Source organism: Lonchura striata, chromosome 10 (assembly GCF_050655825.1).
Source record: "Lonchura striata isolate lonStrDom1 chromosome 10, ASM5065582v1, whole genome shotgun sequence".
Lineage (NCBI taxonomy): Eukaryota > Metazoa > Chordata > Aves > Passeriformes > Estrildidae > Lonchura > Lonchura striata.
This window is the reverse complement of record NC_140712.1, coordinates 18,703,417-18,728,730: the sequence shown is the minus strand read 5'-3', so window position 1 is coordinate 18,728,730 and position 25,314 is coordinate 18,703,417. Positions and strand designations below refer to the sequence as shown.

At 41.5% G+C, this 25,314-nt stretch overlaps 1 protein-coding gene across 12 annotated transcripts in view; it reads left to right on the top strand.

Moving 5' to 3' along the window:
• The window catches only part of AKAP13 (A-kinase anchoring protein 13), a 202,008-nt gene that overhangs the window by 17,311 nt on the left and 159,383 nt on the right, over positions 1-25,314 (top strand). For 11 of the 12 annotated variants that reach the window (XM_085588368.1, XM_085588364.1, XM_085588361.1 and 8 more), the window contains exon 2: positions 3,087-3,141. The exons of the other annotated variant lie outside the window; for it this stretch is intronic. The gene's annotated coding sequence lies outside the window, so the exon portion shown is untranslated. The remainder of the gene's footprint in view (positions 1-3,086; positions 3,142-25,314) is intronic. 12 annotated transcript variants of the gene reach the window in all.

Genomic DNA, 25,314 nt, shown 5'->3' with positions numbered 1-25,314 from the left:
GGTTTTTGTGAAGCTGAAAATACCAAGGAAAATCTCCTTCATACCTCTTCATTTCCTTGTGATGCAGTATAAGCTCTAACTTGCCACTTGTGGTTTCCTTGGACCTTAAAACAAGTGTGAAATTTTGGGTGGGCTTCTGCTTGGTTTTAATTAAATAGTGGTGTAACAAGAGTGGTTTTGTGATGAGAAAGACCCAACAATCTTACCAAACATGCAGAACAAGCAGGCTGTCTTGTCATCCTGTTATGACATTCCCACTGTAGGAAACATCCTTTGTGCTTTGATAAGTTTGTCCTCATTCATAGTGTGAAACTGCAAATAAACATGTAAAATTGCTTTTGTGCCTTGGAGATTTATAACAGTTTGTTGTCCCTTCAGATTTGTGTTGCAGAGTGTCTGTGAAGATAGGGGAGCAATAATATTACCTTATTTATTATGGGAGGAATCTGAGACTTGGCAGCTTTTTCTGAGATACCCATTAAACTGAGCATTTGCAGAGTTTGCTGTAGTTTATGATTGAAGTTGGTGGTTACAACAGGCAAGATCCTACTGCAGCACAAAGTGGGGAGAGGGGGTGTCAGCTGAGCTTTGCCTGAAGTGGATGTGTCTGCAGAGATGCAGGCTGGAGTAAGAATAGAAAAGAGGCTGCTGTCTCCTCATTCCCTGATTCTTTGATCACTGAGAAGAAATAATGTGACCACAGGGCAAACTGATCTGTACAGTTTGTGCTCAAGTTTTGTCTAGTATATATAAAATAACCTAAAGGAGGAGGGTGGATCAAAATAAGCTCTGGATTTTGTTGTAGCTTGATGCTGTTTGATTGCATATGAGTATTCTGCTAGGCAAGAGTTAATTGATCAACCTGTCTCCATTTACATAAGTACCATTGATACTTCACCCTCCCTGTGGTGACCTGTGAACCATCACTGTTGGGTCTTCATGCTGTTCTAGATTTGATTATTCCCTCTTTCTGCCCAACAGAGATTTACACTCCATCCTTGTCTAATTCAAACTGGTGCCTTTAAGTTTTCCCACTCATATAATAGTATATTAAATATATATCTATATAATTTTTGCTTGTTTTTATCTCATTTAGCATTGTCAGAGGAGAAAACAGTTAAAGATTCAATGTGTGTTTGGACTGAATGGAGTAATGATGAGGTATAGCTGAGTTATTTTCTTTCTTTTAAAGCTGCTTGTGATTTTCTGCTGTGGATATTTTGATTCTTGTTTATTTTACTCCTTCGTTCAGAGAAGAATAGTCTGGGAGAGGGGAAGGAAGAGGCAGGGTTTACCCCTACAACCATCATTGTTAGCCCTAATTTCTGGTACAGCTTTGCTGCTTTGGCTCAACCTCTTTAAACTTGAGAAATGTGTTTTTGTTTGCATTCCCATCTTGTTGCATTTAAAAACTATTCTAACTCTACCAGATTGTTTGAACATTAATGGGAGAGTGTTTTTCAGAGACTTGATAGAGTTTCCAGACAGCTTTTCATCCACCAAATACTGTACTGGGCTCTCACTGGTGAGGTTTTGCTTGGTTTACTCTAAGAATCTGCAAAGCAACTGTTCAAAATTGCTGACACATGTTAAGTAATGTGGAAATCACCGTCCTACCCCATTGAAGTCTGAGAGTGCTCATGTCAACAATAAGAACAAGATCTGACCCTGAAAATGATTATATGAACAGTCTCAATCTGGAGGCCATTTTTAGTGTCTTCCCTCTGACTCTGGCTAGTTTATCCTTTGGTCTTAGGTATTCTATTTTTAAAAAACTTATTTACTCAATCTCCAGAAAAATACCACATTCTGCCTTGTGTGTGTATTTTTAAATTATTTAACCACATGTGCATATTTGATGATGCCAAGTTCAGAGTAAAATCTCAGTTCTGTAGTTGAGTATCAGGAGAGTTAATGTTACTTCTAATAATAATGGTAGTGATGTAATGCTTATTTAATAAGAAATCCATCATCTTCTACCTCTCTTCTCCAAACCTCTAGTTTTCAGCTTTGGAGCAGCTGTAATCAGCCTGTACAACTTGCTTCCTCCTCTCATGAATAAATCCAGCTACCTTATCTTCTCTATCGGAAAGTCTTCCCTGGCTTTAGGAGGGTATAAAAGGGGCTTTCACTGCCTAACAGGAAGCAAAATGAATGGAGGAACTTTTGATAATGCCCCGTCTGTCTGAGCGGGGGATCAGCCCGACTAAATTGCAGCAGATTAGTGAATGATAGTGCTTCAGCTGGGGCCAGAATTATAAGTTTTTAATCTTGGAACAAGCAGTGATTTCTTCCTCCTAAACAGTGGTCAACTCCTTCTTTGATTTGGAGGCTTGCAGTCATCCATATTCAGTTAGTTTGGGTGTGTGGTTTCTTTTTTTTTTTTTCCCCTTCCAGTCTGCATTCATGAGTCTCAACAAGCTTTTGGGATTTTTGGTAGCAGTGATTTTGGTGAAACCTGTCATGGCCACATGCCATTTTTGCCAATAACTTGTACTTTGCTTTGGAATTTTTTTGCCTATAATGAGGTCTTGTATTTCCCAGCTTTCTTAATATTGGTATGTGTTATTCTACCTCAGCCTTTTCAATTAGCTTTGGGGTGGTTAGGGTATTTTTTTTATAAGCAGCATTTTTGTTTCTGACCACCTTCTTCAGCCTTACTCTGTGTGTGAACATGTGTGACTCCTTGATTCCCACCCCACAACTTGGTCCAAACTTTCTGATAATCCATCTCAGTGGGAGGGAGAGGTGACTGAAAGTCTAAATGGGGCAGTTGAGCTAATTGCCTTAGGCCTGACTTGTCTGCTGGATAACACTAGTTTTATTGCAACCCGACGTGATTGACATTTAGGGAATTGCACTGGTATAATGCTGGCAGCAGCAGTGAAAAATCTGCCCTATTGTTTCTGATACATTGCTGTCTGAGGAGGAGCTTTTTGTTATAAATAACTATCAAAAAGGCAACTAATGGAATGAAGTTACTTTTTCTTTAAATCACTTAAACTTTTCCAATTCCCAAGAAAAAAATATGAGTGAGAGTAATATCCTATGTACTAAAACTTTGCCTTGTTCTATGTTTTTTTCAGGCTTTTTTTCTTAGATTTTATTACTGGAAAACTCTCTAATGACAACTTTGCTTAGGTAAGTGAAGCAAGATTTTTTTCCTGTGGATTTTTTTAGAATCACTTCCCCTATCTTAACTTCTTTTGCATGTTGGGTTGAAATGTTGAGCTGCCAGCCAGCTGTGCTCTGTGTGCTGTGGTTAAAGGCTAGAAAGATGTTGTAAACAAAAGTGGGGTAATGCCTCTTGTATGACATAAGGACCTCATTTATTCATTTAATCAGATGAAGTGGACATCATGCAGAATAATGAAATACAGGTTATATCTGCATATTACTGCATAATCTCATCAATTTTTTTTTTTTTTTTTCAAAAGTTGCTCTGCTTTTTTTTTCCCCACTGGAAAATAAACTTGTTCATTTTGTTATAAAATGCAACCTTCATGCTTCCAGGTTTTTAGATACAATTGCTCTTCCTCCATCCCTTTCTCTTCCCTCTTATCCTTAGGCAGGAGCTTCTAATACGGAAAAATCATAAGAAGCTTGAGAGTTTTGTATTTTTTTTAGCCCAAAATACAGGAGAACATGAACAAAATTAACACCTCTCCTTTGATCTTCTGAACCTCATATACACCTCTAAAATGCAGATTCCATATAATTGGTCTTTGACAGGATCTGAGTGTTGACTGAAAGCACCTGGTCTTGTCTCTTTCTAAATTTTGTCTATCTTTGGGGCATTCTGAGCACAAATCCAGTGCTGTGGTGCCATGGATAATGGGTGGAAGAGCTAAAAGTGCTGCTGTACCAAAATGTATTGGGCTTTTCTTTGTGGTGGAGAGAAGACTTGATTGACCTCTGATGCAAGACAAGAAGTTAATCCCTAGGCATACACTTAATTTTATGTGTTAGTTGGAGTTGCTTGTTGATCCTGGATGAAGCCAAAAGCAACTGCAGTGTTCACAAGGGAATATAATATCCTAACATCTACCCTGACAAAACTGCTGCTACTCTTTGCAAAGTGTCTGTGAAAGGCTTTTAATTTTTCTCCTGTCTCTGCTTTCTGCAGTACCCACCCTCTCTTCTTTTCCATCTCCTCCCAGTGAATGGTCAGCATGGCAGGTTCTCTCTTTGAGAGGAGGGACCTTGGTGAAATAAAATTGATTGTCTTAAACCAGAAGTCTTCTCCTATCTGCTTTTCCTTGGTATTTATCCCTCTTCAGGGAGGACTTTAGAATAATGAAGACAGACAAGTGCAGGGAGGCTTTTGAGTTCCATTTAGTTTTTCTTTTAGGTAGCTCATTGGAGTTTATCTATCTGCCATTCCTTTGCCAGTGCTGAACTCAGGGTATTTTATGTGGAGTAGATGTTGTCTCTTCCAGAAACACATGGGGATGGGCTGGTGGACTCCAAACTGTGAGTGAGCCAAAAAGGTGGAAAAGTCCTCAGCAAAACCCTCTGAGAGCATGTCTGAGAGAGATTGCTGCTTGGGATCCAGCACTGCATTGCTCTAGAGACGTACCTTTGCATTGTGCTTGAGCTTCCCCCATGTCTCCCTCAGCTGCTTGAGCAGTGACTAATTTACAGACTGAGGCTCTCTTTATTGATGCCACTGCCTGTACAGAGGATGGAGAGGACTCTGCAAATAAGGGAGTATTTAGGGATCAGTTTTAAGTCCTTTTAACACTATATATTAGACACATCTATGAATATATGCAGACTGAACTAATAAATAACCAGGGAATGGTACTTAAGAGGAAAGGGCATAATTAATTCTGTCACGTACTCTCTTTTAAAGTTGGGTCCAAAGCAGTAATGTGTTAGGCTGGGAAGGTAAACACTGTCATTATTCAGCAACAAAACATGTACAAGGCTGACATTGTTTTCCTCCTTTTTATATAATAATTTTTTTGCAGTGCTTGGAGTATCTTTGGTGGTCTTTGGTGTGCTAAGAGCCTGATGAAGGCCTACCCTTTCCGAAGGGTCAATGTTCCTTTATTTGAATTGAGTTTTGTATTAATGCTGCTTTGCTGACACAGAACGTGTGCTGTTCCAGAAAGCTCTTACTGTTTGCTGTGGTTAGGGTGCTTGGCTGGAATTCCTGCAATATAGTTTGGAGGGAGGTATTTCTGTTTCATCAGGTGATCCCTTTTCAACTCCCCACACTGCAGTGTTACCCCAGGTCAACTGTACATGTTGTATAGGAAAAAATCCTTTTCGTGCAGATGCTGTTAAAAAAGCCAGCATGAGTTTACCTTGTATATCTTTTTTATTTTCTCCTCCAACTACACTAGCATGCAGAGAAAGGTTTGACTTCAGCAGATGCAGCTTTGCATGGTCCTTCAAGGTTAATGTGTTTGGACCTTTTTTAATGGGGAGAGGGATTCAGGAGAGTCCTTCCTTTGCATCTTAAAGCATCTGAAGTTGCAGTGAGAATGATGATATATCTGCTAAAAGGAATAGCTGTCATGGTAAAAAGTTACCTAAAGCAAGGTAGTTAACTTTTCAGCATGTATGATAAATAGTAATAGGAAAAAAAGCTAAAGAGTTTGAAGTTCCCCCTCCTTGCTGTTACTCACAGCACATCCTCTCTCTTCTCTCCTTCATACCTCTCATTTTAGCAAATTTCTTGATTTATAGTTACACGCACAGAAAAACAAGCAAAGACAATATGCATATTTCTATCTTGACTGTGCCCCACATGACCCACCCTGGATATCAGATCACTTGAGTTTGCATAAGTGAAGATGTGTGTATCCAAAGTGGGTTGGTGTTGTTCAACCCCTCTGTGCCTCTTTCTGTTGAGTTTTCTTACAAGTTTTGCAGCTCTGGCTCTTCCAGCAGAAGTCTTGGATAGAAAACACCCATGGCGACACCAGTGGAATAGCTGATGCAGCTCAGCAGCCACCTCCTAAAATTAGTGGTGGAAGGATTCCTGTTTCTCTTAGCAGTATTTTCTTTGGAAGATGAGCATATCCTCAGCATGTCCTTGGCTTCTGTGTCTCCCTAGCAAGCTGCAGCACTGAATGCTCCTTCTTCCACTGTTTCCAGCTCAGTTTAAAAGTTCTTCATTCAATGTATTTCTGTGATCCTTCAAGGTCTGCTCTGTCTGATTGCAAAACTCCCAGAAATTTGGAGAGGGAGTTCTTCCTTGGGATGGATTGAAAAGAAGTTGTGTGTTGTCACTTTGCACAAAGTCTTTCTTCAAAGTATGATGTATTTTTTAGGGGGAAGGATCTCTTAAAAAGTTATTAGCCCTTGGTGGGTGGCATGAACAGCATTGACTGGAGGGGCAATTGTTCTGTGGTTCATGTGTTGTTTATTTTGCAGGCAGTGATGTTTTTATATTGCTGAGGCAGATGGAGGGATTCCCAGCTCCACAATCATGACCCCGGGGGAGATGAGCTGGTTTTAGGTCTCGCCACTTGGATGATGAGGTTAGCCTGAGACAGAGATGCATCCCTGTGTATGGAAATGGTCTTGGCCCAGATCTTGTCTGGTGATGTAAAGCCTGAGAAAGGACCAAGAGGTCAGCTTCAGCTTTTTAAGGAATGTGATGTATGGTCATTCTGTGGCATGTGTGGACTGCTGCTTTTTTATTTCAAAAAGGGTAAAAAATGTACTTTCAAGTTTATGTGGTTTTTTTTAACACACTAATTAGAGCTACAATTAACTCTAAAGTAGAGCCTACTTTACAGCTACATAAATATTTATATCTCTGATACTGAAACACTAATGATAAAGACTCCCAAGAGGTTTTTTTCATAGCTACAAAGCAAGGAAGATTTCTCCCATTCTCTGCCTCTTAGAGCCTTTCTTCCACTTCACCTACTTCCCTCCTACTGAGCTGAGCAACATCCTCAATCTGCACACACTGGGACTCTATTTTTTTTTTTTTTTTTTTTGCATCTATAGCAGTCTTAAATAATTACTCTTCAATTCTAATACTTGCTACAGAAGTGAGCTCCTCTGCTTATGTCAGTCAATGGTATCTAGAAAACTGAAGCTCTGAAACAAGCTAAAATGAGTAGAATCTTGTTTCCTCTTTGCTCACATGGGTACTTATTCACTTCCCCATCTGCTTTGACTTTGAAGACTGCTGAGGTTCTTCCTCTGTCTGACCCACTTGGCATAAGCTAGAGAGGATTGTCTTTCTTCAGTAGCCAAGTTTATAGGGCTTCAGCTTGTTCATAAATAATCCTTAGAGTTTTGAGTGCTGCTTTTCTCCTTCTTTCCCCTTCAAAACTGACCTGCTGTCATTTGTGTGCAAACTGGGGGAATATTTTCTCAGTCTATCTATAGAGGAGAAAATTTGTGCAGCCACTGGACGCAAGAGACTGTTAAGTGTGCTGAGAAGATTTCACTATGGATCCATGATTTTAAGTATTTATCTCATCCACTTTCAATTTTTGATCCCAGCACACAAGAACATCAGCTGTAGAGGAGGGCTTTGCTCTGCTAGTCCTTGTACAACCACAGTTCCAGAGTACAAAATACAGGATTTGGATATGCAGAGGCATCTTTATAGGAACGTGTAAATATTTAGTGTACTTCAGAGTGGGACAACGTGTTGCTCTGCCTTTGCTTTCACACTTAAGTACCTGCACCAGTAATTGGTTTGCATGTGTGAATGGTTATTTTAAGATAGCATTAAAACTCACTTTCAGCTTTACTGAAGTTCTGCAGACCAGCCTCTCCTGACTGGAACTCTGGGGCCTTGTGATCTGCATGTGGTCCTTCTGGCTCTTGGTAGCAGGAGATAGCAACTCTCTGTGGAAAGATAGGCTGTAATTTTGTCCTGCTTTGAACATGTGGGATTTTAAGTATTTCCTATGAGATGCATTATTAGTATAAACAAACTGTTTTGTTTAGTGTAAGCTCTTTATCCCAATAGTATTTGAGATATCTTATAAAGCAATCACTGTAAATTTAAAACTAATATTTGGCATTATTTAAATAAACATAAATCAGGATAGTATACAAACAACACAAGTTCCCAGCCCAGGGACCTGAAAGACAGACCTACTTGGATGTAGCCTGTGTACTTTTTGTCCATTTCCCTGTTAAATTTAAAGCATTGTGCACCTAATAAAAAAATTATATATTGCAATGGACGTAGATTTTAGTGGTACAATTACAGAATAGATGTAAAAGCATGCAGGGTAGGTAGATGTTTGTGCAGTCTTGTGGTGCAGCATCTTTGCTGCCCTGGTTGGTTTGGGATTCCAAATTGAACCTTTTAAGCTGGAAAGGGCAAATTACTGTTTAGTGTGTTGTAAAAGGTCTTCTAGACTGTGGGAGTAAATGAGTTATTTCAAAAACATAATGCTGGAGAGAAATTTCCATGCCAGACTGTTAAATTTCATTGCTATGTTAATTAGATAGGAAGAAGCCCCTTATTTTGTAAAGTTTTCCAAGTCAGTTGAAGCTCTATCACATTAGATGCGACAACTGAATGATCAACTACTTGTCTGGGTGCCAGGAGCCTTGTACTTCCAAATTAATTGTGTTTTTATGAGCCAGTGTTAACTTTTTGAAAAATAAAGCTTAGGCCTTGGAAAAAACAGATGCTGATGAATATGGGAAGGAATGGGGAAAAGAATATAGTGTTCCTGGTAATGAGGTGACCTCTGGTGCTCTAATTTCACTTACCAAGTAGCTATTATTTTTTTATTATAAAATGTAAAATTTTGCCTTTGAGGAACTTGATTTTAGAGGGTGGAGGAGTTCACAATCCTTTCAAGGCCTGAGTTCAGCTGGTAATCCAAGAGGGAAATTCAGTATCTTCATAGATGGAGGGTGTATGAGTTTTTTTTAGTTTGTCAGGCTTTTCAAAGATGTACAGATTTGCAGATGCGTGAGCGACTGGGGGGAAGCCCTTGCCTCTAAGTGGTGGTAAAATTTAAAACTCTTATGGGTATGGCTCTGATCAACATTCATTTCAATGTTCCCATAAAAAGCTTATGACTTGGCCGGGTTTCAAGGACTGAAAAGAAAAAAGCTGTGTATACAACATGTTTTATTAATGTTGAAGGAGTAATATTGCTGTATTTCAGAGTCTGCCACTGCATAGAATAAATTCTTTTTGGCTCTTGTACACTTTGGCTTTTCCCTTGAATAAAACAAGGTGTGACTTCACATCTGCTTTTTCCTAGTAGCCTTGTATTAATCAGGAGTATACATATTTCCAAGTTTTGGCTAGGATTCATCCTTTTTCTTTCTAATTCTCCCATGTTGCAGAGTAAATTCATGATTCTTGACCCTCATCTGATACTGTTAAAGTGTATTTGAATAAACTTTGATGTTAAGCATCACATCCCACTTACTTGTGATGACTTTTTTCCCCCTTTTAAGCTGTATGTAAAGGTGAATTTGAAATTAGGCAGCTCAGAAAGAAGTCTTCTGTTGAAACTTGGCAAATGTGCATGAACTAGTAAAAGCAAATTTTAAAAAAATATACTTTTAAGGGAAATCAGTACTGTAAAACACGAGCTTTAAGATGAAATTGTTGAAGATAATTTGTGCAGCCAAAGTGCAAGAGGAGGCAGATAACACAAGTCAAGCACAAAATCCCACTTTACAGCCACGTACTGGTGTTCCTTTGGTAAGATTACCTCTGCGTGGGGCTTGGCTGGCGATCAAGGCACGGCTTAGGGAGCCGGCTGGAGCGGGGTCGGATCGCTGGCCGTGCGCGAGGCATCGGGCACGCTCTGAAACAGGAGTCTGGGTTCAAATCCTCCTGAAACAGGAGTCTGGGTTCAAATCCTCAACACCGGCCTCTTTCAGAGTGTGCTGCGCTGCCTGGCTGTGGGACACAGCCCGGGCTCTGCGAGGCAGGAGTTGGGGGTATGTGACTGCTTAAAAGTAGCTTTTGTTCCCAAAGTTACTGTGTGGGTTTTGGCTGGAGTAGAGTTATTTTTCTGTGTAGTAGCTAATATGGGGCTGTGTTTTTGATTTGCTCTGGAAGCTGTTGGTAACTCAGGGATGTTTTGGGTACTGCTGAGCAGAGTTTACTCGCAGCCAAGGCCTTTTCTGCTTCTCACCTGTGAGCAGGACTGGGACACAAGGAGTTGGGAGGGGGATGCAGGTGGGACAGCTGAGCTCAAATGTCCAAGGGATATTCCAGACCATATGGAAGCATGGCCAGTGTATAGGACTGGGAGAAGAGAAGAATGTTCGGAGAGACAGTGTTTGTCTTCTCATCTCACCATCATGTGATGGAGCCCTGCTTTCCTGGAGATGACTGAACACCTGCCTGCCTGTGAGAACTGGGGAGTAAATTCCTTGTATTGCTTTGCATGTGTGCAGCTTGTGCTTTACCTATGAACCTGTTTTTAAACTCGGTGCATGAGTTTTCTCACTTTTACCCTTCCAATTCTCTCCCCCATTGCACTGGTGATCGCAGAGTGAACTAGTGGCTGTGTGGGTCTGAGTTTCTGCCTGGGGTTAAACCATGATAGCTATCCTACTGTTAAAAATTGACATAGCTAAATCTCAGTCTTATGCTTTTGATTTGTGAGTAGTGTTGCTTAATTAACAATTATGAAGCACTTGGAGCACTTTAAAAGTGCTGTTGGATTGTAAAATATTGCATTTGCGTGTGCAAGCTCTTAAATGTGGAGGTTTCCATGCTCCTGCTGTGCAAGCACTTGGCTGAGTCACACAGACTCTTCCTGACCCAGTTTTCTTGTTTTCTCACTCCTCCCATTTGACCCAAGCCATCAGCCTTTCACTTGCCCACCTTCTTGTCACAAATTTGTGAGTCTGTCCCTCAAGAAGCAAGCAGTTCTGCTCCACCAGTGCTCAAAGTCAGCGTGGAGGGGGCTTAGAGCAACCAGATCTAGGGATAGATGTTCCTGCCCATGGCTGGGAGTTGAACTAGGTGTTCTTTAAAGGTCCCTTCCAACCCAAACCATTCTATGATCTCTTTCACAGAAGCTCCTTTGAAGGTTATTATCACCCCATGGCCTGTTCCAGGAATGCTCTTCCCCACACCCATGAGGTTGGGCTCTGGTTCCTGGCAGCAAACAAAATCTTCCTTCTGCTGTTTCCTTCCTTGTGTCGCTCCCAGGCCCTGCACAGAGGTTTGGCAGGTGCCCTTTAGGGAAACCATTTGGACTTTGATTTGCTTCTCCAGAGAGGAGCTGGGTGAGCCTTAGCTGCTGTCCTCCCTGTGGTGGTCATGGAGACCCCTGGGGCTGAAGAAGAGTTCAAGGGCAGCAATTGGAATTGCACTGGGGTTACAGATGGATGTGTGTGCAGGTGTTCCCTGTGGCAGGGACACAGTGAGAAGGTGCTTTTCCAGGAGAGTTGGGGGAAAGTTCATTTGGAGCTGATGTGGCTGTTGTGACCGAGCACATTGGTCCTTCTGCACAATCATGCTGTAATGGCAACTGCTGCCTTTGTGAGACCACTTGCATTGCCTCTATCTGACCTGTAAACATTTTGAAACTTCTCTTTGATATTCATCAGTGCTAGAGAGCTGAAACCCACCCATGAGAACATGATTTGATTAGTTATTTGAAGAAATTCCCGCTTCCCATATCAGAGCAGGCTGAATTTTTCAAGAGTATGTTATTGGCAGATGAAAACGGAGCACTGGAGTGTCTAACAAGAGATGCAAAAATCCCAGCTGCTCCACCAAGAGATGAAATCTCTTTGGAACCAAACTGAAGCTCCCTGGGACTTGCTGGTGTTACCTGCAGTGCTGGCACCAGCACTAATGGCCAGCATGCTCTGAAAAAGAGAAAGCTCATGTAACTTGGTCTGCTGAGCCAAGGCTTTAATTCAAGCGTGGATAAAGCAAGGAATTTGATCAGGCTCCTACCGTTGGTCACACTTTGAGCTCAGTGAAAAGGAGTAGAGCTGAGCTGTGGGACACAGGGTTTTCCTTGTGAAATCTGAAGTGTTTGGCAGATCCCTGAAAAATATGCGTGCATAGTCTCCATCAATTGCCACGTACTCAGGTTCAGCTTCTTGCCATTACCTCTGTGCAGTGAGCTCGTGGCATGGATGGTATGGAAGAATTTAGTTTTTCTTTTTGTCTTGGCCTGTCAGCCAGTTCTCTCAGCAACTCTTAATCTTGGATATTTATGGCTTGAAATAGTGTGTGTTGAGTTGCATTTAATCCTGAATTAGATCTATACTCAAACTAGCAAAGGATGAAAAATTCTGTTATGCTGGAACCCTTCTTAGGAGAGGATTCTGTGGGTTTTCTTAAAATAAAAATGAGGGAAGGGAAGGAGGAATAGATGCTTAAGTGGTTTCAGTCACTATTAATGTTTGCCTACTGCAGCAATAACTTGTATTTCATGTCTTTTCCCAGGGATGGGAGAGGAAGAAAGAGAATGAGGAAGTTGGTAGTACAGTTTTAGTTAGATTTGATTAGCACTTGTTCAACTGATGTATGTGTTACAAACCTAAGAGTTGCTTTTGTTTATGCTCACTTGTGCCCAGCATTCCTGGGAGTTCTGGAGTTGCAGTCTATTGGAAGATCTAGATTGAATTCCTGTTGTCATTGTGGCATTCACTGTGCGCACGACTTGGAAAGTTGGCATTTTTTTCAAATTTAAAGTATTCCTTGGTCCTTTTTTCAAATTTAAAGTATTCATTGCTGTGAGGTGTCATGAATGTTGTCAGCAATAAAATTTTCTTCTGGATGCCTTTTGCACTTGTTGCTGTGCTCATTTCTGTCTTCTTTCCAGGCAGTCATTACCACTTTCTTTCTTTCTTATTTTTTTTCCAGAATTTTGTTTAGTAAGGAATGACATTCTGCAAACAAATCAAACGTGGAGCAATCTAAAAACTTCAAAGCTGACCCTGCCATGAGTGAAGTTTTAGATGGGGGGATGATCTCAACGAGGAGGTCATCACATGGTCTCCAGTGCTGTTCTCTGCTCTGTGAGCTGTGTGTCTGCCACTCACCTTGGCTGGCTGGAGCTGCACTTGGCTGTTTGTGCCTGTTTAAGAAGTTAATCTTTCTGAAAGGCTGAAAGCTGCTTGCCGTGGTGTGGTTGCCTCAGCTACAGGAACATAAACCAGTAATGCTGGAGAAAACAGAGGGATAAACATTTGCTGCTCTTTATTTGTGTGAGGAATTACAAGAACTTGGGATACATTTAGTGACTTGGAACAATTTTTATTTGAATGCTGGCTCTATCATGACCTCTGCACATAATGAAATAAAGTACTCAAGCTTTGCAATGCAATAAGGAAAATCTGTTAAGATTGTAGTCCCTTAACATCAGCTGACCTTGCTCTAACAAACCAATGTGGCTTAATCCTTGTTTTTTAATTAAACATCAGATACTTGAAGGCATAAGTTACTGGCAACTAATCAAAGTGTTTAGGAAACCTGAACATTGGTGTCTGTACTGCACAGGTTGAGAAGCTTGTGCATAGGTTGATATTTTAAATTAAATGTGTAAAGATGAAAGAAAAGGGAATGAACTTGAGAACCATAAAGCTTGCTTTTTAGTGTGCCTGTGAATTAATTGCATCTGTTTTTCCTGAACTTATGATTAGATTGCACCATGGAATAGTTGAAGTGCCACTGATTTGGAGGTTCTGTAGTGACGTTTATCAATGTGGCCTCCTAAGACAAAGTTGATTTATGATGTAACCTGGCCCCTCTCCAGTGGAATCACTAGAGTGTGGGCTCTGCATGTGCTGCTGTTTCCTGTCTCTCCCATCTTCTTCCCAAGCCTTGGGGAAAGAAATGAACAAGATGTTCATCATCTCGAGGTTGGACAGTCTGTTGGGAGGCCGCTGGTATTATTTGGTGGCTTTTCTGTTTTATTGTACAGTCTTGGAGCCATTTGAGCAACTTCAAGATCAGGTCCTATAGAGTAGATAAGGAAGATGTGTGCAAATGTGACATTTGTGTGCATTGTCCCCTTTTTTTTGTATGATAAGTGATGCCACATGAGAAATCCTCTTGCAGACATATAGATGGCACTAATAGTGATGCAGGAGGATGTTGGCAGACTTTTATGGGTAATACTCAGAAAGTTGGTGCTCTTTCCTGACCACTGTCAGCATTTATGCTTCTGTGCTGTTGTGACTTTCTAAGATGTGTGGTCTGTATGTTACTAAAAACATGCAGCAAGTAAACTTGTCCAGGCAAGAACATGACCTTGATGCACAATCATTACCTAGAGCCCTAGGCTGGAAAGAATTATTAGTGTTGTAGATTGTGGTAAGGAGTCATCTTCCAGGTCGGTCCCTAAATATAGTCCTTTAAAGGTTTTAGCAGTGCTTTTGGACTATAATTTTTTTAATTGCAAAGGACATAAATCTTCTTGTTACAAGGGAATGCAAAAAAACCCACCCAAACTTCTTTCAATTCACAGTACATTTCTCATTTTACAAAAGGAAAAAGTGCCTGACAGATGGAGTGTACACCTTTTGAAGCTGTGTGGAAATGAATATTCAACCTATGAGCCAGGAGCAAGATGTAGCAGGGATTGTGTGAGAGCTTTGTGTGGGAGGAATTAACTTCCCATGGTTTACATAGTGTAAAAAGAGGAGACCCCTCTTTCCTTGATGGGAGTAGCCCCACTAAAGTCAGAGCTCCTATTCACATGGAGGAAGATTTGCAGATTCAAGTCTTAATTTAGATGTATTTGTTTGTATAAGGCTGGCTTGGTAATACAGATAATACACAATTTATTAGTCTGTTAAACTTTCAGATTTCCATCCAGTTTAAGAAGAATTTATTGAAATTTACTGCCCTGAAAAATGAGCCTGTCATTTACTGAGGAGTAATAAAGAACACTGGCAAAAATTATAATGTCTCCCAAGACACAGCAGTGTTTCTGAGTGTGTTTTTAGGCTGCCTGGCACAGAGTGCCTGAGAGGGCAGTTTTAGGTACTGTGGTGTTATAATACCTAACCAAACCAAGCACGGCTGGTTGAGCATTGGTGGAGGTTCCTGACTTTGTCCATGACTTGGAATGCATGGGAGTAGCAAAGCCCTGTAATGCAGTACAAGAGGGTGGTGGAGTTGGAATTAATTTGCTGGGAGTTGCCTTTTTATGGGGGAATGGGGAGTTTCTGCTCCCAGAAGAGATTTCATGTCAGACCTATCAGACCCAAAGATCCAACATCAGCCTTCATGCCTTTCTCTAGCAATACTTTTAGGAGAGTGATGAGTTGGAGAGGGGAATCTCTTCATGTGAAGCAAAGGACACAGAGTTGGGTCCTCAAACTGAGCAAAAGTTACAAAAGAAACTTAATGACAGCTGTGCTTTTTTGAGGTACATTCCTTAAGCTGCTGGGATTGTGTTTGTTTGGGTTATACCCATATTTCTTTGCTGTGTTTGAGCAAACTCTTTGAATTCTTTACATGAGTTGAACACCTTGCTCTATCCTACTGCACGTGACTGGATGCTCATCATTTCCATTTCAGCGGTGCTCATCATTTCCATTTCAGCATTTGGTGACCTTTGAAAAACTTTCCTCTTATTGCTTATGTTCCACTCCTTGCCCTCTGAAGATGCAGGATGATACTTAGTGTTTTTTTCCTCCTGTCACTCCAGTTCAGAAAGGGCTGGAAAAATTCTCTATCAGAAGTCACTTAAGGATTTTTTTTTGTCTGCCTTAGGGAACTTTCCTTCTAGTCCTCACCTCTGCCTTGTGTTGTCTTGTAACAGAAATGTTTCCCTAGGAACACAGTGTACCTGAGAGGCAAGACATGCTTATTTTGCTGGTTAATCATCATGGGTGCTGATATGGACTAAGTTTGTGAGTCTAACAGCAATGTTCAAAGCTGGTTTTCAACAGGAGTGATGCTAGTGAGAGCTAGGGTACTGATGGGACCCAATTTAAATGGGAAGAAACACAAGCTGCTCACTTTTCAACCTTTTTTGGAAGAATATAGGACATAAAGGATAATTTTTCTAAGGTGGTTGTATATTAATGCAGCAGCTGGACGGAGGAGAACCAGCATTTCTGGTAGGTGCATGAGCAGCATTGTGCTATTTTGCCTCTGTGCACCTTTAGTGTTCATTCCTGTCATGTTTCATCCATCCAAAACCTCTCCAGAGGATAGGAATTTCAGTGGACCTGTGCTGTTTATCCTGACTAAAGGGTTATTCTTGGTGCCTTGTTTTCCCCTCCTATTGCTCTCCTCCAGCCTGCTTTTGTTGAGCTGGCTCAGAGCTGGGCTGCTGCTTGCAGGCAGAAGACATGAAGTAGTGTGGGAACAGCTTCTTGCTGACAGAATCCATGAGCTGGGGATAAAGAGAAGTCCTGAGACATTCTTCTGCAGTCCACAGTCCAGACTGCTCCTGAGACATTCTTCTGCAGTCCACAGTCCAGACGCTCCCTTCTGCCTTGTGTTTGTCATACCCACTCCCAGCAGTCTGGGAAATGGGGTGCTTTTGGATTGCTTTAATTTGAAAAAAGGAAAAACCATGAAATATTTGATCAGGCATGAGAGGTGGGAGTAATGAACGCGGTTAAGTGTAATTTAGGTACACAGAGCAATTTGACACATTTTAGACAAAATGTTGCATTATAAACTTTATTTGCAGTGCAAGTGAGGGATATTCTACTACCAGGCAGAGTTGTGGAAGAGCTCAGCCTTATGCTTTGGGAATGAGGCTGAACTTCTTGGGAGAAATTCTACAAAAGGAACCCAGATCACAAAACCCCCTCCATTAGTGTAGACCTGTAGAAGAGCACAGCTCAGAGGCACATCTGGGCACATGCTATGTTGTGTGGCTCAGACACTCTGTGGTCAGTGGGAATCTTTCCATGCTGTTTCTATTCTATGTCAAGTGTCCTCAGGCAGAGGGAGCCCAGCTTACCTGACTAAAGGGACATCAAAATGATTTCTGTTTTTGTCATCTATGTGCATCAGGACTATGCAGTAGAGACACATGCTCACAATGAAAAGAAAACTGAATCTGCATTCTTCTGTTTTGCTTTTTTGTGGGCCTTTTGGTTCATGACTCAAAGGCTATTGCAGAGGCTTCTGAGCCAAAATGCAGCTGTATTTTTCAGTCACATGCTGCCTTGCCAGATCCAATAATAGCAACTATTGGGCAAGAGAGAAGAGAATAATACAACCTGCCTTACTGCAAGTGTTTGTGGAACCATACTCGTGGGAAGTTGAAGATGATTTTCATAGTGAGCAAACCTTTTTATGAACTTCCTCCATCTCCTCATCCCTATGCATGTGTACTTGTTAACACCCTGGGTGCTTGTGGAAATAGGACTTGCTAATAAAGGACATCTCCATGGTTTGTGATGGAAGAGCAGTGACTGAACTGTGAGATATTCCTGGAAGAGTAAGATTCAGTAGTAGGGGAGAGGGTTTGAATTGCAGCTGGAAAGTGTTGAGAAATCCCTTTTGGCAAATATATTCAACTGAGAAACGAAAAGCAAAACAGAGACCTGATGGATCCTTGAATTGGACTTTAATCCCTCTGTTATGCTTCCCAAGGAGTTCACCAGCATGTTTTGCACATCTTCAGTCCCCAAACTTGTGCTCTTGTCTTTCATCTAAGGTTTTAGTTTTATACTATGCCATGAGAAAGATTTGTTGTGTTGACAGACAATGTAAAGAAGAAAAGGAGTAATATTGCAAATCCCTCTAAAATACAGTGGTGGGTTGGTAGTGTGGCCCTTCTTTAAAACCATCTGTAGAAGCCCTGTGATACTCATCATTTACATCTGATCAGAAGGCAGCCTGTAGGCTTTAAGCCATGTGCATTTTTTTCCAATTAAGTTGTGTCCTATGTTGGATCCTTCCCATAGAGTATGGAAAATAAAAGATGCTTTTAGTCTTTCCCAAATTTGTAACAGCACTTTTTATTTGGTCCATATTTTGCCTTTTATGTAATATATATGCTTTCTTACTGCCCAAAATTTAAAGTACTTTTCTTTACAAGCTCACAAAACTTCTTTAATCCATTACTGAAGTGCTGCAAACACAGGCTATGACTGTAAACAGTACATGCTATTGGTGAAGAAAAATTACCATCTTGGAGGCCTTTATTTTAAAGGTTGCATTTTGTTCTACTTTAGAAAGATACTGACTTGCCAGAGTTTCAGCATTGCTTCTTTTTCCCATCTGCAGATTGTGATCTTTCATCTTGAGAATATAAATATCATTCACAATTTATCGTTCTTTATGCATGCTAGTGGAATATGAGGTTTGTCCTGCTGCTGCAACCCCTTGTATTGGAGATGTTGGCCAGAGAATGTCCCCATCACCACAAGGAAGGGGCACATCTGGACCTCCAGCCAAGCAGTGCTGCAGCAATTATTTCCACCAAGGCTCCTGAAGTAAGAAACCAGATGTGCTTGTATTTGTATAGGATTTTGGGTGACAAAAAAGACATGGATAGGAGAGAATGCCACCTATGTTTAGATCACGCTGTTTTCTGTGTCCTGTTGTTCTTGGCATTGGGAGGGGGGAAGAGTCTGGGAACAGAGCAGTAGCTGAACAAAACAAGGTGAATCAAGGGCAGAGCAAGAAGCTTAACTTGCAATTTCCTTGTCTTTGTTGGTTTGAATCTGACCCTCCACATTGTTTAATGTTTTGTATTTCATTTCCTCAGTTGCTTAAGGAATGGTTGAGGCTGGCAGAGATGCTTCAAAACCATGGTGAGGTAGGGCGTGCAAGATTTGAATGAAGAACTTGGTTTTTACTTCCAGTAGAGATTCATGTTTTATTTGAAAATAGGTCAGAGAAATTATTTGCTTGTTCCAGTGGTGCAGAGAAACCTTTTAGTCCTGGTTGGCTCATAATTTCCTTCTGTACCATTGAGGATGAAAAAAGAAAGTCCAAAGTCAAGTGTCTTGCACAGCAGGAGCTAAATCAGTGTGTTAGTGGTCAGAGTCTTGCTTGCAGCAGAACTGGATTTGATCTTTTGCTGCATCTCCACGTTGAGCTTTTGTTTCCAACCATAGCACTTTGCTGCTTTCCTCTCCTGGTGCTCTGGCAGTTGAGAAGTGGAATTTGTAAAGGAAAACAGCTGTAGTTCAAGCTGTGGAAAAGTTACTGAAGACAAATCCCTTGGGGGTATTTGGCTTGCTTTCCAACTTTGAATTTCTCCTGTAAGCATTTAGAAATAGACTTAATCCTGGAGTCATGGGCTTGAGAGGAATGTGAAGGTGGTATTCTTCAGCCTTTAAAAGAAGCAATAGGACTTGAATGATCCTAATGCTTATTTTTGACCCTAATGTTATCTCTAAAAAGGAAAGAAATAACCTCTCACTCTCAGATAAATAAAATTCAGTAGGTAGATGTTTATCTCCTCTGGAAACACTGGAAAAACTTTGTTTTTCTCTGTTGCTGTGACTGTCCCCACCTTTGCCATTCCTCCCTAATCACATGCATACCCCCAGCTCATGGCCTCCCTGGAGGTTTGCATGGGAGGATCTCTGTTGCTTAGGAATTAATCAGCTTCTGCTGGCTGTCCTTCTTCCACCTGAAGTTCTCAGGTGATCTCTTCCTCCTGCGTCACCCCTAAGAATTCAGATGTCAGAAAGAGCCTTGCCCTGAGGAATTTATAACTGAGTGAAGGGCCCTTCCCGTAGGTCCCTTCTGTTGACAGACAATGTAAGGAAGAAAAGGAGTAATATTGTGAATCCCTTTAAAATACAGTGGTGGGTTGGTAGTGTGGCCCTTCTTTAAAACCCTCTGTAGAAGCCCCAGCTTTCTCAGCTGGCTGCTCTCCAGGCACACAGGGATGCTGGAGGGGGGCAGAAACAGGGCTTTCCTTGGGATGACACAGTGCTCAGGCTCCTTCCAAACTGGGAAGGCTCCAGCAGAAAAATGATGTGTCAAATGATTTTTTCTGCTCCAGCAGAAAAATGATGTGTCAAAAGGAACGTGGGTGTTGACCTGGCCAACTCTTGGTCCAGCAAGCAGCAGATGTATGGCTGGTGGCAGCTCAGGGGTGAGCAAAACCTCCTAATGGCAACTGTTGGGTGCTGGCCTAAAGTAGTTATTGAAACCTTACTAGAGATGAAATCCCTCACTGGAGGAGGCTTGGCAGTGACCTGTGGAAGAGCACCTCTAAAATTTAGCTGTGTCTTCCTAGCACTGGTCAGTGTCAGGTTTCCCTGGGTGATCCAAGATCAAAATGTTGTTTGAGATTTTCTGTGAGGCTGTGACTGTCGGTGAAGGAGCATTTATTTTCACCTGTGGCACCAACCAGTTCTTGGGATCTGGTGGGTTGTCTGTGATCTCTAGCAACCTCTAGTGCTAAACACCTGTGCTGTAGGCTTGCACCCCTTGTATTTTTGGTGAGAATGATTATTTGAAACTGCTAGGAAAAAAACTGAATGGATTAGGGAATGTGTGGTGAATTTCTCAAAGTATTTTACTTCATCTAAACCCCTATGTTTAGATTTCTATGTAGACATTAAATTCTGCTGTCTTTATTTTCTGTTTTTAGAAATGCCAGAACCTATTCATTTATTTAAAGCATATTTAAAGCATATTATTTCTTGTTATTTATGCACAGATCACGCAAAAGTTAAATTGGTATTAGCATGTCACTGCTTTCTGTGGCTTAACTCTTTCTAATACTGAACATGCTGTGGAAAAAGTGCATGTGCCTTTAGTTATAATTAATGAAGTGTATATTGGAAAACCTGTCAGGGAGTTTTGATTACTTTTCATTAAGGTTTTATTTTTGTTTTGTTACCAGCTAACCCTGTTCAGTGCTCTGCTGAATGGCAGTCAAGTCCTGAAGAAGGCAGGCAGTGTCTGACTGGGAGATTAGCCACAATTGCAGGAGTATGGGCCAGAGGAGATAGCAGCAGTATGAGGCTGGGTTTGCAAGAGCTGAATCACCACTTGCATAGGTGTAGATAGATAGATAGGCACTTTTCAAACCCTACCTGCACGTGGAAATGCGGGTAGTGCCTTTGCTTGATTGCTGTGTTGGTGCCTGGGTAGTGCCCACAGTGCTGTTGACACTCAGGTGCTGTTGCACAAGTGGTCATTTACAGGTGCACGGGGAGAGGGGTGTGTCCTGACAATTAGGTGGCTTTAACTTCGTATTTTTCCTCCACTGAGCAAAAATCTCTACCTGCTTAGGGTAGGTGAGGAGGGGGAGGGTGTTCTGCTGGGTGAAAATGGTTGTCACTGCTGTAAATAAAGATCCTTTGCTTCAGGGGATGGTTGGGGAATAAGTCCCTGATGTACCGGCAGGTACGTCAGCAAAGTTGCCCAACAGCCTGGTGTACCTGCAGTAGGGTTTGGTAAGTGATGGTAGCCTCATGTAATTTGTTTTTGTTTTTTTGAGGATGCCTAGCAGCTGGCAGTGAAGTCATCACAGTGCTAGTTGGGTTGTAACTCTTGAGTAACGGGGTGGAGTGTACTTTGCAGAGAAAATAATGAGTAGGTCTTACTGTGGCTGCCTCCAGCCAATGTGTGAAAGACATGGAGGATGCAGGCACCTCCAGGATTTCACTTTGCTGTGTGAATGCAGAGCCAGTAACAGGCTCAGGTAATCTCAGGTTGTATTTGATGTCAGACTTTGAGACAGAAGTTAAACGAACATTTGCTGACTTGTTTCAGGAATTTTTTTGCTAGTGGCAAAAGCTTGCTTCATCCCCTGGCATGCACTTGGAGTTACATGCTCTGGGCTCTTTGGGTACTGGGAAAATTTGTGCCATTTTGTGCTAATGCTATTTGTGCTAATGCTATTTGATAATGTCCCTTGCTTTTCTACTCATAATATACTGCCTTGCTGTGATCTGCCTCTTTAAAGAGGAATTTGTTGCAGGTGTCTGCATTTGTAAAAGGGGGGAAAAAAACAGCAGCTGAATGAAAACAGTCTTTTTGTTTAGAGGGAGGGAAAAGAGAAGTGGAGCTATATGAAAGCAAATCTGGCAACCTGCTGAAGGGTTTGCAGGGTAAAAGATGCTCTGTGGTTGCTTGTTGGTTGTTTCCAGCCATCTGCCTTGATGTACTAAATGCTGATCTGTTGCAGCTGCAAGTGGCTTGTAACAGCACCCTGTGCTTCCTTTGGCCTTGGCAAAAGTGAGTGGGAATGGTCACACATGGAGATGAACAGTTGCCATTATGGATTTTAATAGAATTAATAGTGTTTTTTACAGGTGCAGAGGAATAAAAGTATGGCATTTTTCTATTAAGAAAGTGACACACTAGTGACATTTTAATGGGTTTCTAGGTAAGGCACAGCATTTCGTCTTGAGGCTTTTGTTTCAACAAGCATGTGCAGATATTGGTAAGCAGCTTCCCAGCTGTTGCTATCACTCTTCCTTCCCCACTGCAGTTTTGGTCCTGTCAATTTTCTTATGATCCCCTTGATATTGAACATATGGATTGGCCAAGTCACTTAACTGCTTTTTAAAATCTAAATAATACTTCTCAGCCCTGATGATGATATAGTGCTTTTCATCTGAGCACTTTACCAAAAAAAAAAGAAAAAAAAAAGGTAAAATAAGCCTGCTAAGCTGCAATTTGGTATTGTGTTTATGGACATGAAAGTTCAATAGATTCTAAAAGAATATTTCAAACCAAATGGTTTCTCCCTTAAGCTATATAAGTGCTATGAATAGAAATCAATACTATCTGGAAGTATTTGAGCTTATTTTAGTAATAAGCTCTATTCAGAAATCTTGAGGTAGGAGCACTCTCTTCCATATGAACAGTTCATGCTGAGTGCTCATCAAATACCTAAATTACCTTATTTGCTGTCAGTTCATGGGTGATATCTCTGTTAAAGCTGTGCTCATAATGCTTCCTTAAAGGAGGCTGCAGCTGGGAGTTAACTCACATGGCACAATGCAAAAGTCACTCCAGCTGTCGACTGAACAGGTTTCACTGGAGTTATGTCATCTCTGTGCAATGGAGTGTTAATGTGGGAGGAGGGAGCACTACTTGTGAGATGTAAGTGGTTGGTAGGACAGGCTTCAGATAAATCTTTTTGAGTTTGAATGTGAGTTTGGGAAAAGGGCTGACTGTGCTTTGGGCATCTTTTCTCCTGGATGTGGTTGACTGCTGCACAAAAACTGATCCTCACCTTCATCCTTGAGCTTCTGGTGCAAGGGAGGCAGGAAGGGTGTGTTTGAGAGGATCTCAAGTGCTTGGAGTCAGATGATGGCTCTGGGAAAATGGGATGTGCACTAGGCAAGTCTGCAGCCTAAATGCTGAATTGTTTGAGCTGTTGTGTAACCCACCCGTGCTCCGAGTGCTGCGTTGCAGGTTTTTGTTGCATCATTAAACCTTCTCTTGCATTACTGGTTTAGGACCATTATACAGATCTCCTAATTCATATAATTAAGTACTGGGCAGCTCCAGTGACATGTTGATTTGAGCAGTGAAGTGACTTAATGTCACGGTTGCTTGGCAGAGCCAGGCAGCCGCAGGTGGGGATGGAGACAGCTTTTGAAGAAAGGGGGAACCGTCACTGCTGCTGGGGTGGAGAGGTGATACCATCCAGATTACAGACTGTGCTGGCAGCCATCTCTAAAGCCTTGGGCAAGTTGTGTCTTTTCTGTCCCTTTGTGTCCCCTCCCCACATTTCTCTGTTTATCATTGTGACAGAGGGATTCTTGGTGCATCCATGAGCTCAGCACAGAGGGGCCTTGGGCTCAGCAGGAGCTGCAGTGGGAGACAAGAATATAGATTTGTTCTTTGTTTTTTATACCAAGATACCTCCTTAGCATGAAGGAGAAAACCTTGTATTAATGCATCAGTGTGTGTTATATGCTGGTGTTTGGTTTCAGCATCTACATGTTCCCATCCTTGTTACAAGGCTTCTAAGTACAGTAAAAATTTATTTCCTTTATTTTATTGAGTATTTTTGTAAACTGTGTGGAAATGAAGAAGAAAATCGGTTTTGTACATGGGGAAAGTCAGATTAAACAAGTGAATTTTGTAGGTTTCACAGGTGGAGCAGGAATGGAGCACTGATGGTGAGTTTGATTTCCTTCTGTGGTGATGGAGCTCAATTACCTTATCTGGCTCAGTTTGACATACAAGAACTGAGAAACAGGCTACATTGACGGGGACGGTTTTGAACAATGAAAGCATGGGGATAATTTCATAACCTTGATATCACAGCCTAGCTTTGAGCAGGGTGATAGACCAGACAAACCTTCAAACTGAAATTTTCACATGAATCTTGTTTCCAGCCACTCTGTCTTCTCTCAGGGTCCATATCCTGTTCTGGGGGTGACATATCATCTTCCCAGGAAATGTCTGGCATGTCCTATCAGAGCCTGCACCCAGTATTTCAAAGGAAATAGGCCCATTCTGTTAATGGGGAGCTGTGGTTGAGTGGCATTTTCCTGTGCCTTTGAGGCATTCTGTTGGTAGGTCTTGATGATGCTAAAGTAGTCCTTGCCTTTGCTGTTCGTGCTTCCTCTGTTTCTGGTCTTCTGAAGTAGGTTTGTTTTGGGCTTTGCCCCATTCTAGCAAGAGGAACAACTCATTGAGACTGTCACCTGAGTGTCATGGTAGAGGACAGGGGAAGGAGAAGAATCTGTTGCAGAATTAAAAGTTTTTTAAAAAAGATTGTTATAGGAGTGTCTGAGGGCTTGAGATGTTATTGCAGCATGTTGCTGTTTGCTTTGTTTTTTAGCTAAGCTGTCTGATACTGGTTCCCAGTAAGAAGGAGAGTAGAGGTCTTGCCATGGTGGTTCAGTGAAGTGCTAAACCCTTGCACAGATTTTAAACTGTCCACAAGTTAAGTTTTAATATCTCCCACAGACGGTCAGCCATGATGGAAACAGTTGAAGGAAATTTGTGGAAACAGTCCTTATCTCAATCCTGATGTGCTTTAACAAGGCTGTCTGGAAAGAAGCAGTTGCTATTTAGGGTGAACGTGGTGACAGGCTGCAGTTTAAAGAAGAACAAATTTCAGGACCAAGTCCTGCTTTTATTAGCAAAAATGAACGGGTAACAAAAGCATTATTCTTTCCAGTTTTTCTTTTGTTCAGTTTTGAAGGCTGAGACCTTGTGTACCTTCGAATACCTCTTGTGCAGGACCATGCTCTTAGAGGTGTTGGGGTTTTCACTGCTTGCAGAGTCCCTGTGGCACCTCATCTTCTCCTGGGGAAACAGTTTTTTGTGTGTCATTGTCCAAGAGGTGTCTATGGGCCCAGGCTGCTGCCCAGATGCAAGGGAGAGAGCTATAAAGCATCATTGGTCTCTTTGTTTTGCTGCTTTGTTGTGATTGCTTGTGGAATTAAAAAACTTCAAACAACTTCTTCAAAAATTCAAGTTTCTTCCAGTTTTGTGCAGGTCTCCTAGTTCTAGAG